Raw genomic sequence first — 16,497 nt, forward strand, 5'->3', positions numbered from 1 at the left:
TTGTCATCCTTTGTTGGATATCTCATTTACCATTTTTTTTTAACATTTATTCATTATTGAGAGACAGAGAGAGACATTGGGAGGGGCAGAGAGAGGGGGAGACACAGAATCCAAAGCAGGCTCCAGGCTCTGAGCTGTCAGCACAGAGCCCGACACGGGGCTTGAACTCACGAACTGTGAGATCATGACCTGGGCTGAAGTCGGTCGCCCAACCAACTGAGCCACCCAGGTGCCCCTCATTTACCTTTTATGTTCTGAAATTGAGAATTTTGCTAACATAGTTAAAAGGGTTAAGTACAACAACATAAATTTATGTGATTTCCTCTTCCTTTCCCTTTCTAAAACAAGAAACTGTCTTATGGATATTACCACGATCTCTTTGGTAGTTCAAAATATAATTAATAGAAACACCAAAAACAAAGAAAAACAAAAACAAAAACCCTATAGAATCAAGAGACTGAAGTGATAAAGAACTGAGAAGAGGACAGAAGAGGGAGGTAAAAACAGAGACAAAGGAAAAATTGAGATGTCCGGCACATTTTTAGAGTGTAAAGGTAAAAAGTAACATTTCTTTTATAGAAGCCATTGTTAGACACTAAAAGACACTGCAAATGAGAGGGACGTCTAAAGATGGCATTTTACAAAGTTTTCTTTGTCCTTCTCAGAATTTTTTTAGGGGAGACTTAGCGAAGATTTTAATCACTTATAACTCCATTAAAAATATTATCTCCATGAAATGCATAAACCATGAGAGTTCCCAAATTTATATGGGTCACACTTAAATTTTCTCACTTCACTTCCACCTACAAAATCCTTCAAGGCTCTTCACTACCTGCAGAATCCAGCCTCAGCTCTTTAGCATTATATAACCCTAGTTGTGACCTGGGCTCCTCCCTGCTCCCCACACTTTCTAATCTCATCTTTCACTCTTTCTAATCTCATCTAGTACCATGCCCTCACAACATTTTATGCTTCCATTTATTAAATAACTTTATCATTTCTCAAATAAAACAATATCATTAGTGTACCTATGCATTTTGACTTTTTTTCCCTTAAATGTCCTTTCCTGTCTGGCTTTTCTGCTTTGAAAATTCCAAGCAATCTTTCAAAAGTTAGTCCTGGGGCACCTGGGTGGCTCAGTCGGTTAAGCGTCTGACTTCAGCTCAGGTCATGATCTCACGGTCCGTGAGTTCAAGCCCCGCATCGGGCTCTGTGCTGACCACTCAGAGCCTGGAGCCTGTTTCAGATTCTGTGTCTCCCTCTCTCTCTGACCCTCCCCCATTCATGCTCTGTCTCTCTCTGCCTCAAAAATAAATAAATGTTAAAAAAAAAAAAAGTTAGTCCTGTTGTCATCTTCACTAGGAAACTTGCCCGGCTGTCCGCAAGCAAAGTTGTTCCCTCATCATATTCTGTACTTGTTTGCTTATATGTATGTGCCTCCAACCTAATTTAATTTAAGCACCTGGCATAAGACTTGGCAGAAAGATGCTCGAAATATTTGTTGAATACATCAGACTAGTGACCTTGGGTATTTAGTCTCATTTTTACATCAGTTCCCAGTAAAATGATAATCAATTTAGGTGAAATAATCGTGAAATGCATTCCCGATACATATCCCATTATTCTATGATTCTAATCTGAATAAAATTCAACTTTTACCACTGGAAGACTGTTGAATTTAGCAAAGGCACTAAAAAGAGTTATTTAGTGCAATGGTAAATAACTACTCTGGGCAATTAAGTTACTATGTAAATGTATGCATTCTATGTCAGACACATACAGTGACATAAACATTCACTGATTTCACAATTTTGCTAGGAGCCAACTTAAAATGAAACATTTTTCTGCCCCACATGATTTTTAACTTCTGCCTTAGAATGGATTTGTTTGGTTGCAAGTAGTGGAAACTAGCCTCAGATGGCTGTTTAAGAGCGAGGGTACAGAAGCATCTTGTGAAACTCATGAACACAGCTAAACGTCAAGGAATGGCTCTCCTCAGGGAAAGCCAGATTATCTGTCTTTCCTTCACTCCTCTTCTTGTGCATCTAGTTTATTCTTCTGTCTCTGCCAATTGGCTTCCTCTGACTCTTTATGCAGAATGGTTGCTATTCCATAGGTCTAGCCCAGTAATTTTTAACTTTACATATTAAAAACATTTGAAAGGTTTTAAAAATTCTGATGTCCTGGCCAGATAGGCTCCGTACTAATCACATCAGAATCATTCAGAAGAAGACTCGAGCACTAGTAGTTTTTTAATACTCTCCAAGGAGTTGAATTATGCATCCAAGGCTGAGAATCACTTCTTTAGCCATGTCAATGCTCTCCCTAATTCCTAATTCTCAAATGAGACATTCAAGTTTGGCCACAAATGTGTTACATGTCTACCTTATTAAAATAAATGGCTACCAGGGGCCTGTTCAAGAGAATAAAGTATTATTATAAGGTGAGCAGATACTCTAAGAAGTGCCCATATGGGGACCTTTATCTGCTTCTAAGGTATCAATTCTGACAACCATCATTACGCCACCCAAATGTTGAGACCTACTATAAAAATAGGACATTTGTTTACTCTCACAATCCATAAAATACTTGTCTACTTGCAAATAATACTTATGCCAGACCCAGTGATAAGTGTTTTGTACTTATTCTCTCCTTATGATCACGACTATTCAAATTAGGCATTATTCTTCTATTGAAAATGAGGAAAATGAAGCTCAAAGTAAACAGCAATGTCTCCAAAGATAAGAAGCTAATAATAGAGCAAGACCTGAATTCAAAGCTTACACTTTCTACATTACATCGAGCTGTTCCTGTTTCCATAAACATTAATTTTCTAAAGCATTAATGTCCTCAAAGTTGGAAAATGATCTGAGTATTTTTCATGATGCTTTGATTGAACATACAAACACAACACATGTACACACAAATTGAAAAACTATTATCAAAAATTTTTAAAAAGTATATTCCATTCAGATATTAATAAAATAATCATAATACCTTTCATTTTGGAATGAAAATAAAAATAAATATAATCTTAAATTATAATGGCCTATTATTTCCTTATTGCATTATTATTTTTTATCACTGGTATTCTCCAAATATACCTGGCTGGGTCATGGAATTATACACAGAGAAATTTGCATGTATAATGGTTATGTTGTGGAGAAAAAGCAAATCACATCATAATTATGTATCCCAATTGCATTTTTCCCTAATTTGTTTTACTAGAATGAAAATTAAAAAAAAAAAAAGCACTGTTAAAAGCAAGACTATTGGTAGTGTTATATTTGATTGAAGAAGGGAAAATAACTACTAACTATGTTCCATCCAATTTAAAATCATCAAACAGCTTGCACTTACTCATTTTATTTATATTTCATTGTGATGTAACTACAATGGTCCCTATCTTGGGGTACAGCTGCTCTAGAAGCATCCATTCTGAGATTATTTTAAGGCAAAGAATAAATAACATTGTATAGCTACTTATGACTAGATTAATTCATAGGCAGGATTTATGCATTAATTAACTCCAGGTCAGTTACTTTGCCCTTTGAAGAAATATCTATTGAGAGGAAAAACTTGCAAAGCAGAAATTCATTTGGATTAGCTGCTTCCATGGTGGAAAGGCCTAGGTAGAGTGACTACAATTATAACATAAAATCAGATTTCAATTCTCCATTTTGAGAAATTACTATTTGTAATGAAAATTTTAGAAAAGATATGAGGCTATGGAAAAGTTTCTAAAAAATAATGATCCCATTTTATTCACTTCTTTAAAGGATTATATTCACATCGCTCTTAATAAAATATTTGTAACCTGAGTGTAGAGAAAGGCCACAAAATTAAACATTAAGTCAAATCAATGTGTTCTTTTTCTTCATCTAAACATTACCTCCATCCCCAATTACCAGATCTTAAGCAACTTAAAGTAGCATCATGCAAAAATTCCTTCCTCTTCAACAAAAAAACTATTCCTCCCCCAGTTCTCCCCATTTACTTTATGACATGACCATTCATTCATTCAGCTTAAGCCCAAAATATATAAATCATTCTTGATTCTTCTCTTTCATTACCCATTTCTCTTCTACCATCAAACCTAATGACTCTATCTTCAAAATATATGAATCCATGTACTTCTATCTATAGTCATTGCCATCATTATCTCTTACTGGGACTATTTCTTACTGCTCTTTACATTTTCCTTGCCTCCTACTAGAATCTACTCTCTACTTTGTACCAGGACCTTTTAAAAACACAAATTTGATTATTTAAAACTTTTCATTCATTCAACATTGCATTTCATTAATATTGAGACTATTATAGCTTACAAGATCATTCATAAGCTGGTCCTGTCCCCCTCTCCAAATTTACCTTATGCCACCCTCTATGTTAATACACCTATCAGTCACACAGGACTTCCACTAAACTCTATCTTTCGCTGGGTGTCTACAATTGCTATCCTCTCTTCCTAGCATGCTCTTTTGTATTCTTTCATTTCCATTTAAACTTTACTCCTACTGCCAGGTACCAGCTCTTTTAGCAACTGCTATGGACCTATTTGTATTCCCTCAGAATTCATATATTGAAGCCATAACCCCAAAGTGATATCATTTTGAGGTTAGGCTTTGGGGAGCAACTTAAGTTTAGATGAGGTCATGGAGGTGAGGTCCTCATTTTGGGATTAATGCCTTTATAAGAAGAGACACATGTGAAGACACAGTGAGATGGGAACCACCTACAGCTAAGAAGAGAACCCTCATGAGAACCCCACCATGTTGGCACCCTGATCTCAGACTTTCAGCCTCTGGAACTAAAAGAAAATAAATTTCTAGTGTTTAAGTCACCTAGTTTATGGTATTTTGTTATGGCAGCCCAAGCTGAGTAATATAGCAATCTAAAACAGAATCACCAATGAGTCAAGTGACCTTGTAAAATGTGCTTCCTAAATCTCATGTGCCCCATGATCTAAAATATTTCATAGCCATTTTTAATCTTTAAATGATATTTATGGAGTACTTACTATATAGTAGGCGTTGTGACCAGGTGGTAAAACACAGGAGTAAAAAAGGAACATTTTTCTGGTCTCATGGATTTTACATTACAGAGTGATGGAGGGAGAGGGATCAAAAACATAGATGAGAGGGTGTGTGTGTGTGCATGCCTGTGTGCATGTGTGATGTTGTGATTTATAATAAGAAATATATATGGGGGGGTACGTGGGTAGCTCAGTCAGTTAAGTGTCTGACTCTTGATTTCAGCTCAGGTCATCATCTCACAGTTCATGAGATTAAGCCCCACGTTGAGCTCTGGGCTGACAGCAGGGAACCTGCTTAGGACTCTCTCTCTCTCTCTCTCTCTCTCTCTCAAAATAAATAAATAAAACTTAAAAAAAAAGAAATGTATATTTGGTATTAATCCTGCTTCTAGTTCCTAAAACCATTGGAATTTCTGAAGTGATGAGAGCAATGAAGGTCTTTTTTATGTTAATTAATGGATGAAAGCATCTAAGGATGGGGGCTGGTTGCCAGGAGAATCAACCACTTGATTAGAGGGTTGGAACTTTCTGTCCCATCCCCTTGACCCCCTGACCTGCAGGGAGGTGAGAGGGGCTGGAGGTTGAATCAAGATTTAATCAATCCTGACTATGTAGTAAACCTTCCATAAAAAACCAAAAGGACAGGGTTCAGAGAGCTTCTAGGTTGGCATATGAAGTGGAGATTTGGGGAACTGGAAGTTCTGCCATACCTTGCTTTGTGACATCTCTTCCACTGGCTGCTCCTGAGTAATATCCTTTTTGATAAACCAGTGATCTAGTAAGTAAAATGTTTCTCTGAGTTCTGTGAGCCAATCTAGCAAATTAATTGAACCCAAAGAGGCGGTCATAGGAACCGCTGATCTATAAACAGCTGGTCAGAAGTACAAGTAGTAAACTGGACTTACAATTGGCATCCTGAGTTGGAAGGGGTCATAGGAACCCCTATCTGTATATAGCTGGTTGGTGAAAAACACAAGTGGTAACCTGGGCTTGCGAATGGGGTCTGAAGTGGCAGAGGAGGGCAGAAGGTGGGATAGTTTTACAGAAGAACTGTGCTTACTTGTGGGATCTGATGCTATCTCAGTGTAGACAGTGATGGAATTGAGTTAAACTGTAGAATAACCAACTGGTGTCCAAGCATTTCTTTGTGGTATGGGGAACCCCTACCCCCTCATACACAAACATTGCAGTTGGGTTCAGGAACGCAAAATAGTATGTTTTCAAGTGGCTTCTCCTCAGAAACAGAATGCAGAGTATGTGTGAGTTAGGGAGTAGTGTGGCTAGGGGCAAGGGAAGGTTTCCATTTGGTGCCCATGGAGGCTTCTTTAATAAATAATATCTGAGCAATACGAGGAGGTGAGCAGAGTCATGCATATACCAACAGTTTTGGTACACTCTCTGACTTTAAAATGAATGGTTCAATTTATCACCTGAGCTACTGTAATAAAATTGGTTTCTTTCACCTTCTACTAATTATAATATCATTCATTAAGAAAATAGCACACAGACTTTTACACAGAAGCTCTATGTCATACAACCCAAAGGGTTTGTTAAAAGGATAAACCAGTGAATTAACTTTAAGAAGTGGTTTGTAAGTTATCCAAAGGTCCCCCCCAAATAATACATAACATGTTGACAAATTTTCAAAAGTGTCAATCAGTAGGGTAACAATTGCCATATTCACAGGCCCAGGGGCAAAGGTGGTGACGCTGCTGACAAGATGTCAATGTCTAGTGTAAGAAAAGCCTGGTGACCAGCACAGGGTGGTGCCTGACAGCAAATCCATGTAGCACAAAGAAGTCAGCATGATCAAGGTGAGAGTGATGAAGGTAAATAAAAGAGGCTGACATTTAAGAAAGGTGACAGCAGCAATGTTAAATATTAAGACTTGGAATAAAAAGCTCAAAATTGTAAGTCAACAACCTACCAGGCAATACCTGCTTTTGTGTTAACCTATTAACCCCTGTATTTCTGGGAGAAGTCTCTGAAACAGGCTAAGGTGGGGATAGGATGCAGGGAAAAACTAATATAGTCGTTCAGGGGTCACTTCTGTGCCCAAATCAGGTTAGTAAGGCCACTTGAAAACTCATATGTCTCCTCTTTAAAACACCTATTATAAAGGATGGCTGTGAGGATCACACGAGAAAAATTATAATGCACTGGTATGCTCATTTTCATCCTTCTGTTTCCAGGATCACTGTACCCCACCACCTGTTTTGTCAGCCTAAGTAGTTATTTATCATCAATGAGCCACATGAATTTGTGAAATGTGCTTCCTAAACCTCATGTGCCCCATATTCTAAAGCATTTCCTCGGCATATTCAATTTTTCAATCATAGTTATCAAGTGCCTACCATATGGTAGGCATTTTATTGGACAACCATCTACTATGAGGTAGGCATTGTTCTAGGCACTGAGGATACCACAGAGAACAAAACTGACAAACACTCACTTTGAAGGCTATGCTCCCATGAGATGTTGTCTGGCATATGGTGACTATGCAATGCAAGAGAAGTGATCCAAAAATGAAATAAGATCATTCTGAGGATTAGTTGCATGGATTATAAAAGCTCAGTGCCATTTTTCTCATCCCTACTCCGGCACAGAGTTCTCTGATGATTGGCAGGGGCTTACGTATGTGTTCTGCCTTGCATATTCTCACCTGAAGCTCAACCAAAGGACACCATGAAGATGGGGCAGGATGAACACTGAAAAGAATACTAGGGCTGAGAATGGAAAAACTTGGGCTCTAGCCCCTGAATGCCATTACCATCAACACCTTAAGAAAGGCATTACAGGGGCGCCTGGGTGGCTCAGTCGGTTGAGCATCCGACTTCGGCTCAGGTCATGATCTCGGAGTTTGTGTGTTCGAGCCCTGCATTGGGCTCTGTGCTGACAGCTTGCTCAGAGCCTACAGCCTGCTTCAGATTCTGTGTCTCCTTCTCTCTCTCTGCCCCTCCCCTGCTCATGCTCTGTCCCTCTCTCTCAAAAATAAATAAATGTTAAAAAAATTTAAAAAAAAAGAAAGGCATTACATTTCTTCTGTTCTTTTCTATGGATGTTGTTGCTGTCTTTATCTCTTTGGGGATCTTTAACATATTTATTTTAAATCCCTTTCATACAGTTCTATTATTGTTCTTTTCTCCTGAGTGAATTTTCCTATGACTTGAGTTGACTCTGTTAAAATCTGTTCCTCAGTTTTCTGACCCATATATTAAATGGCTGAATCAAATATTTCCAGGGCCATATCCATCTCAGCAAAATTCAGCATATGTTTTCTAATTTTTAAAATGGGGTGGGGGAGGAAAGTAGTTACTCTGGTAGGTGTAATTTTGAGTATAATGTGAATGTTAAGCCTCTAAAAAAATAATCAGCATATAATGGGTATTCCATAAATTAGATTCTTTATTTTTAACATACATAGCTTGGGTTTCAGAACCATAAAAAACTATAATCTTGTCTTTTTTTTTATGGATAAAGATAGGCTCAAGATAATGCATGTGAGATTTTAACAGCTTTAAGTCCTTGGGGCACCTGGGTGGCTCAGTTGGTAAAGCGTACGACTTCAGCCTAGGTCATGGTCTCACCATTCCCCGAGTTCGAGCTCTGCATCAGGATCTAGGCTGACAGCTCAGAGCCTGGATCCTTTTTTGGATTCTGTCTCTCTCTCTCTCTCTCTCTCTCTCTCTCTCTCTGTCTCTCTCTCTGCCCCTCCCCTGCTCACGCTCTCTCTCTATCAAAAATAAATAAATATTAAAAAAATTTTTTTTAAAGCTTTAAGTACTAGAGCTGAGAATTCCACCTCTGTGCTCCGAATTATAAGTGAGATAATCAAAAGGCAAGGTAACATTCCCAAAGATCCAAAGGCAGAATTAATGAGCAACTAAGTTAGGATTTTAACCCAGCTCTCTTGACTTTTAGGTTTTCATTATACCATTTGTATCTAGATATTTTTCAATCTGATCTTTTACAACTTGTATATGGACTTTCCTAAAACACTGAACACAGAGGAACACAGTTCTGATTAAGTTTTGCATCTGAATTTTCCCCAGCAAGCTAAAGGTTTCCAGTGCTTTGTTCTATTGTGATATTCCCTCCCCCCACCCACCCCCCAGTGCTACACAGCCCCAGGCAACAAGGTTTTGGAGATTTGGCCTTGAATTCTTAACACCTATAGCCCATTTGGACCCAACGACTTTGCAGTGGCTAATTTCTTTCATACTCCCTCAGCACATACTGAGGTCAGGTTCAGTATGGCATAGATCAGATTTTTCAGATTTTTTCTAACCATTCTAATCTTGAGTTATCTGCCTGAACTAGCAATCTACTGCTGTATTGGTAAGGATATATTCTGCCTTTATGGAGACAATTTCATTTTAAATTACTTTTCAGGTCAAACGTTGCCATTTAATAAAGGTTTGGAACCCTATATAAAGTCAATAAAAGGCATTAAAATTACTTATTAGTCATGGTATTTTCTTTCCCTATCACCAACTAGATAATTTTGTTTTCATAGCTCCATTAGATAAAGGCTCATTCCTCATTTTTTTTCCCTTGATTTCCTTTTATAACATATAGATGTTATAAAAAAGTAAATTCCCCTTCATACACAAAAAGCTATGCATTATTACAAATAGAAATTTTAACAGAAATAAGTGTCAAGCTTCCGATTCTTAATAATTATTTTAAAATATTAGCTAGGGACTACAGCAAAAATGAACATGACTCGACCATCAAAAAGGCAAACCCTACAGACCATCTATAGGGTTTAATGTATGCTTACTTATAAACAAAATAACTTCATTTTTCAATGACTATAAGCAAATTTAACTTTACTATTTCTCACTGGAAGGGATAAAAATGAGAACACATGCACTTTCGATTCTAGTTCTGTCTAAAGGCATAGTTTCCCAACAAGAAATTGGGCTGAAGTCATTTCAATAGAGTGATCCTGACCAAGTGGAAAAGCTTAGCATGGAAACAGCATTTAGCCATGACATATTTCAATATTATTTTTTGGAGTCTATCACTATCTCAAATTGAATCCATTATGATTTAAAACTGCCTTTTTATTGATATTCATTGTTTTTCAACCTGACAGTGACCAATGATTCATATCAATCTTCTTTTAACACAGGAATTAAAGAGTTTGCAATATATCTTAAACTGAAGGACACTTTTTCAATAGGTCTCAAGATTTTAATACAGTTGTCATTTGAAAAGCCTTACGTCCTCTCAGTTGGAGAAGGGTTTAGGGAAGAAGCCAGCTCCGTCGATAAGATTGTTTTTATCTGAAGCAGTGAAGGATTCAAAAATTAGTATGACATATTGATGATCCCTCTTTTTTTTTAAGGCATTTTTTTATTCTCTAAGTGCAGGAACACTGCAGTTGGCTGTCAATCATTAAACCACAAAATGAAGTCCTTTGCCTGGCAAGGAGATCTGCAACTATACCAATACTGGTAAACTAACCACCAAATTATAGCCTTTTCTCTTGCCTCACCCAGATTTCACAGGGGCTGCACACCCAAATAAATGCCTCTTGGCTACCCATTCATCTAACAGCTGGAAAGATGACACTTGACATTTGGAAACTTTCCTGTGAAGATTGCTGCAAGGCTTTCCCATTAGCTTCCTGGTGAGACTGTAAGGTCGAATAAGCTGCCTCAAAACCTGCAAAGGGTAACGGAAATACTCTAATATTCAGCCTGTGCAATTTAAATTTCTAATTCTCAAATCATAGTTCTTCAGATATTGTAGAAACCACTGGTATATTTCAGGGCAAAAGAATGCCTTTGAAGATGTGAAATTAAAATGATATTTTAAGCAATGATAATGATAACAAGTGTCTTCAAAGTTGGCACTGAAGTTCTTCTAAGCAAGAGACTTGGGCATAGAAAAGTTATTCTAAGTTTGTTTTCTAAAATCCCAGACTGTCATATTTTTAGCAACTGCTCACCTTTGTAGAGAACAGTAATCTTTAATATGAGCCACAGTAGCTATCATCCTTTAGACTTTATTTTCACATCATAAAAATTATCAGAGATAGCTTTAAAATCCTTACAATCCAACAGTGCAGGTTCTTTTTGAAAGTCAGTGAGTCCAATATAAAATAAAAATGTAAATATTCCATTATGAAGAAAATACTGTGATCCTATAAATCTTTCAGGTATAAACATTTGCCTTTGTCCTCTTTAGAAAGGTAATTCCTTTAAAAGAGATCCCCAAATCAAATAGTTTTAATAACCTGACTGTTCACTGAAGATATTAGAAAGACAAAATCCCTCACATAATCTCCAACCCTAAAAGTGGCAGAAGGTGAAAGATTTCATTTATTGATAAGAATACACATAATTCAATTAGCTTTATAGCAATGATCCTTTCGTACTGCACTCAATTTTTAATTCCCCATCTTCAAAGTGTCCTTACAATTTTCTATTCTTGTTTGTTAACTCAGTATTTTTCATGTGAAAGATTGACAAGAATGAATAGGCCTCTCTAAATGTTCAGTCATATGTCCAAAGGTAGATAAAATTAATAATATGATTAAAAAGGAAAATGAAACATTTAAAAAAATATATGCAGAAGGGCATTGAAGAAATAGGAGACATGAATGATGTAACTTTCAATCTTGAATGAATCACCATCTGGGACTGAAATCACTTTTTAAAAGTCAATTTAGTAATGCTGAATTGTACCTCATTAGCAACAATGACAGATAGGGATTCCTATGGATGTGCATCTCATGGCCTCAAATCACAAACCAACACTAGGGCAAGCCTAGTTTTCCCATGCCATTCATTCCATCAACAAATCCACCGAAAGAAGTCACAGCTCAAAGAAAGAAATGGAATAGTTAGCAATGACTGGACTCCTCCTTTCTCTTCAAACTAAAATCACAACTACCAGTTTGTACTTACTCGCTCTATGGTGGGATTTTGGCATGGATCTCTCTCCATTAGGTACTGAAATCACAAATTCATTTCACATAGCCTATTGAACTGCCATCAGATGGTAATGACTTTCTGTCACTCTTGACCTGAGGCAAATTTGAACTAGTGACCAAGAGGTTAAAGGCTCTGTATCTCATTACTAATCCCCTGAGACACCTAGTTCCCTCAACAACTACTGATTCTTTTACACCTCAATCAAACCAAAAGAAAATACACAAAAACCTCGAGCAGTAGAAAAGTAGGTCATCAACGCAAGGAATTTATGATAGTTTTGAAGAATTTTACAAACATCTATTTTAAAATGTACCCATATACTATATACAACTGAGTAGAATCACATTAACTGCTACAGAACTTCATTATAATCTTCATTAAAATATCATATAAGCCTCACTGTAGAGCTGGAAAACACTGTAGAAAGGTAAAACTTAAAAGACACCTGTGCTCTGTGATTTTATAGGTTACAAAAGACATTTTAGTCCTAGTATGAAGCCAGAATATTTGTGTCTATCTTCTAAGATTATTCTGCCACAAGAATTAGTTTCAAGGGGAATTGACAAGCTGGAAGGAATAACATAGATTCATAAATAAAATCAAAACAGTATCAGGCACCTTAACACAGATTCTTATTATAGGAATACAGCATATTAAATAAAGGATAAAGTTTGAGGAAGAAAAAAAGACTATCATTTGGGAGGATGCACATAGACAAACTCATATATGTAGTTGAACCATTGAAACTAAACCAAAATTAACTTTTTGTTGTTGATGAAAGCTGACCTCAAATGGTGGCAGTGAATAAATAATATTCTGTAACCATTCAACTTCAATTCAGTGACTCCCAAAGTCATTTGTAAACACAGCAACCAGAAGGTTTTTTTGTTTTGTTTTGTTTTGTTTTGTTTTTAATGCTTAATGTCCCAATGCCTCCTTTCTTATTCTCTGCAGTTCTTCATAGTCTTTGAATTTCACAGAAAGAATTCTACCTGGAAGAAACCAGGTCTTCTTTTCCTTTTCATTATTTACCTATATTTGAAGAATCTCTATATAATTTCTTTCCTTTATTTGAATTTCTATCCCTTCTTCTATGCTTTCCATATTTATTCTTCCACTAATAACGCTTGTCTTTTGTCACTCAATATTTATCTTTTTACCACTACAAGTGCTTTCCTTGCAGCAACATGTATATTTAGTTGATCCCTTCCACTACTAGTAATAAATATTGTGGTGTTTTAATGTTGTATCTAAGGGATAGTAAATTTAAATTAATAACATGGCTAAGGATTGCTCTAATGATGTAATCAAACCAGTAGGTTTTGAGATGATGGTTTCCATATATTTGGAACAATTTTATTTAACAAAATGTCCTATGTTGGTAAGATCATCTTCTCAGAACTACCAGGACTACTTCAGGGAAAACAAGCCTCTTATCTAGGATTAGAATTTAGAAGAATTTAACCTGTATTCTATTTCCACGTTGGTTCTTAGTGGGGGATGTACCATGACGAGATACACTCGATGTACCTCTACTTTTTGTAATAAAATTTGTTTATATGTTAATACTAAAACAAAGTAAATTCCCAACCTTCTAAACAATCGTATTTTGGTAAATTAGTAACATTTTTGTAAATTAATAATGACACTTTGTAAATACATTTGGTAAAGAAGGACCTTAGACACTTTATAGGTTCCCTTAACAAGTTGGTTGCATCTAACAGACTTACTGGATTAATTTCTTCTCTCCATTCCCTATGTGAGACATACAAAGGGAAGACAAGGAGTGTTGAATCTTTGTAATGGGTAGAGTACCCTGTATGCCTATGGACTTCTTATTCCACCACTGAGTTGTGTATTTATTGAGTCAGTGTTGTGTTCCTCACCCCATTTGTGTTGGTTATAAATGTAAAATAAAATCATATAAATTGAAGAGCTATAGGAATGTGAAAAGAAAGGGGGCTAATTCTGTGAAAAATAAGTTGAATGCTTTCAAAAGATATAATAAAGGGGAGTTGATGAAAAAAGAAGTCATTGCATCAAATAAGATGTGGGTTAAACAAATGAAATGACAAAAGACAACCATACAAAAATCCAGAAAATTGCTTGGTATGTTTCTTGAAGGTAATGCTCTCCACTTTAAAAAACAAAACTAGAAGTTGTAGGTGGTATATTATGTATAGGTTTACACAAGAAACATGATAGAACTGTAACCCTTGGCTACAAAAGAATTCAACCCTGCTTTTTTTTTTTAAAGAAAAATGAAAAGGAGAAAATATCTATGTTTTAAAATAAAATGATATGTTTAACAATGTATATATCCTTTTTACAATTTCCACTTTGACTTTTTCAAATTTATCAACTAATTATTGATTTTTGTTTCATAGAATAAGAGACCTTTTTTATATTCCTATGTTTGTTTTTTAAAGGAATGTATTTGATTTAGCCAATTCATTGTTAATGAATGTTTTGGATTTACCTATATAATTAAAATGCTGCATCTTTATCCTCAATTAACAATTAGATTTACATGTTTAATTATATTAATTGAGCTAACTGTCCCTCTTTTATTTCTCTGGAAGTCAGGAGATGTGGAATATTAATAATCTTAGAACTTTTCTAGCCACTTATTCTGGTTAAGGTATATATACACTTTTTAAATGGTTATTTATTTTTGAGAGAGAGAGAGAGAGACAGAGAGAGAAAGAAAGCATGTGCACATGGGAACAGGGAAGAGGAAGGGGCAGAGAGAGAGAGGGAGAGAGAGAATCCCAAGCAGGCTCCACGCTGCCAGTGTAGAGCTTGATGTGGGGCTCAAACCCATGAATTATGAGATCATGACCTGAGTCATGACCTGGGTCATGGTAACCAAAAAATGTACAATGTGTAATAGAGGCTAAACAAATAGTAGTAATTATTACAACTAACAAGTAAATATAACAGTTCATTCCAAGGAGGATAAAAACCAAGGACCACTTCTTTCGTGAGTCTTCTCTAATAACTCTAGCTAACATTGATCTCTGTCTTTGACTACTTTAGTACTTATTGGTTTCACTAAATTTAGCTTTCCTTCATGTATATCATATATTCGTTTTCTATTTCACATTGGTAATCCTTCAATTCACATTGTTGTAAGCACCTTTAGAGAAGAAAGGTCATAGTTTATGCAGCTAATTTCCTTTTTTCCCAGTACAGAACTTTTATCTATCCACCTGTCCACATACATGTGCCCATACACACAGATACAAACACACAGACCCCCACACATGCACACTGGTTAAATAAACAAATCCACTGGAAAGACTCAAGTGAAAGTGCAAATGAATTTTAAAACACATTTTTTTTGTGTCGCTATAGTCACTCTTTCAGTTACATACTCTTTCTTTGGGTACACTACCAAAATTATCTCAGATATTCAGTAATTCTTATTTAAGCAGAAGAAAAAAACAAATAAGCCTGGACTCCTAACATCATAATATTATAAACAACAAAGGTGAAGTCATATTGGATCATTTATTGGTACCACTAAATAAAGACAAGTAAGTTTCATATTAAAATAATGACTTTTAAAGAGAGAAATGTTGACAAATTGGAAAATGTTTTTCTCTGTATTAATACAAGATCTGACACTCTCACTTTTTATGCAAACAACTCCTACCACATTCCTGCCTCATTACATACCCCTGATTAAAATCCTAAAGTGGGCATTCTTATCATGTTCTAACCCCAGTATAATTATAGATCTTTTCTCTCATTTTTCCTACGTATTGTCTATGTTTAGGGACTCCACTAACCCAGAATGCCTTTTGGTGAAATTAAAAGAAGCCATTGCACAGGTGCAAGGCTTAAAGAAGCAGAAAGCACCTTTGTGAAAATTCAAGGAAGGCACTCCTTACTCTGAATAGAAGCAGCACAAAAGATACCATTGTTAGGTGAGTGGAGCTTGGTCAGATTTCAGTCGAGTGCCCGTTCTGTGAGTACCCCTGGGCAGTGAGTAGGATCTATAGTCTTATCTGGCAGCCCCTTTAAGTTCCAGTAGTTCAAATCACTCAGGTTTTCTTATCCTCCTTCTTTATTTGTATCTTGATTTTTGCGAAGCCTTTGCTGACTCCACATTCTATACCCACATCCAGAGAGAATCAATCATTATCTCTTCTATGTCATCCTGTGCCATTACATTTTTTATTAGTGCATTTATTATATTGTATTAGATGTATGTTTACACAACTGTCTTCCCTACCAGACTGTGAGATTTTTAATGGCAAGCTTCATGTTTTAATTCACATTTATAAATCTACTGATGAGTACTATCTAAAGAAGATAGCACTATTTTTTTAATGTTTATTGAATGAATGAATTAATTAATTAATTAATGATTCCACGCATGAATGACTATGTGGATAGGCAGCTGGATGTATATGGATGAATAAATAAATGGCTAGATAAAATGCTTTTATAATTACCTGAAATAGCTTCTTTAAATCTTCATCTGTTAAAATCTTATACTATTTTTCT

At 36.0% G+C, this 16,497-nt stretch overlaps 1 protein-coding gene and 1 long non-coding RNA gene across 9 annotated transcripts in view; one reads left to right on the forward strand and one right to left on the reverse strand.

The window, feature by feature from the left end:
* Positions 1-16,497, reverse strand: part of DPYD (dihydropyrimidine dehydrogenase) — an 858,821-nt gene that overhangs the window by 400,259 nt on the left and 442,065 nt on the right. The window lies entirely within an intron of this gene.
* The window catches only part of LOC122228113, a 47,703-nt gene continuing 45,990 nt past the window's right edge, over positions 14,785-16,497 (forward strand). For 2 of the 5 annotated variants that reach the window (XR_006206426.1, XR_006206423.1), the window contains exons 1-2: positions 14,795-14,965; positions 15,764-15,914. This is a non-coding gene — a long non-coding RNA (uncharacterized LOC122228113). Of the gene's footprint in view, positions 14,966-15,763; positions 15,915-16,497 lie in introns of all 5 variants that reach the window. The other 3 variants (XR_006206424.1, XR_006206425.1, XR_006206422.1) reach the window with 3 other exon arrangements.

The sequence above is a fragment of the Panthera leo genome, chromosome C1, assembly GCF_018350215.1.
Source record: "Panthera leo isolate Ple1 chromosome C1, P.leo_Ple1_pat1.1, whole genome shotgun sequence".
Lineage (NCBI taxonomy): Eukaryota > Metazoa > Chordata > Mammalia > Carnivora > Felidae > Panthera > Panthera leo.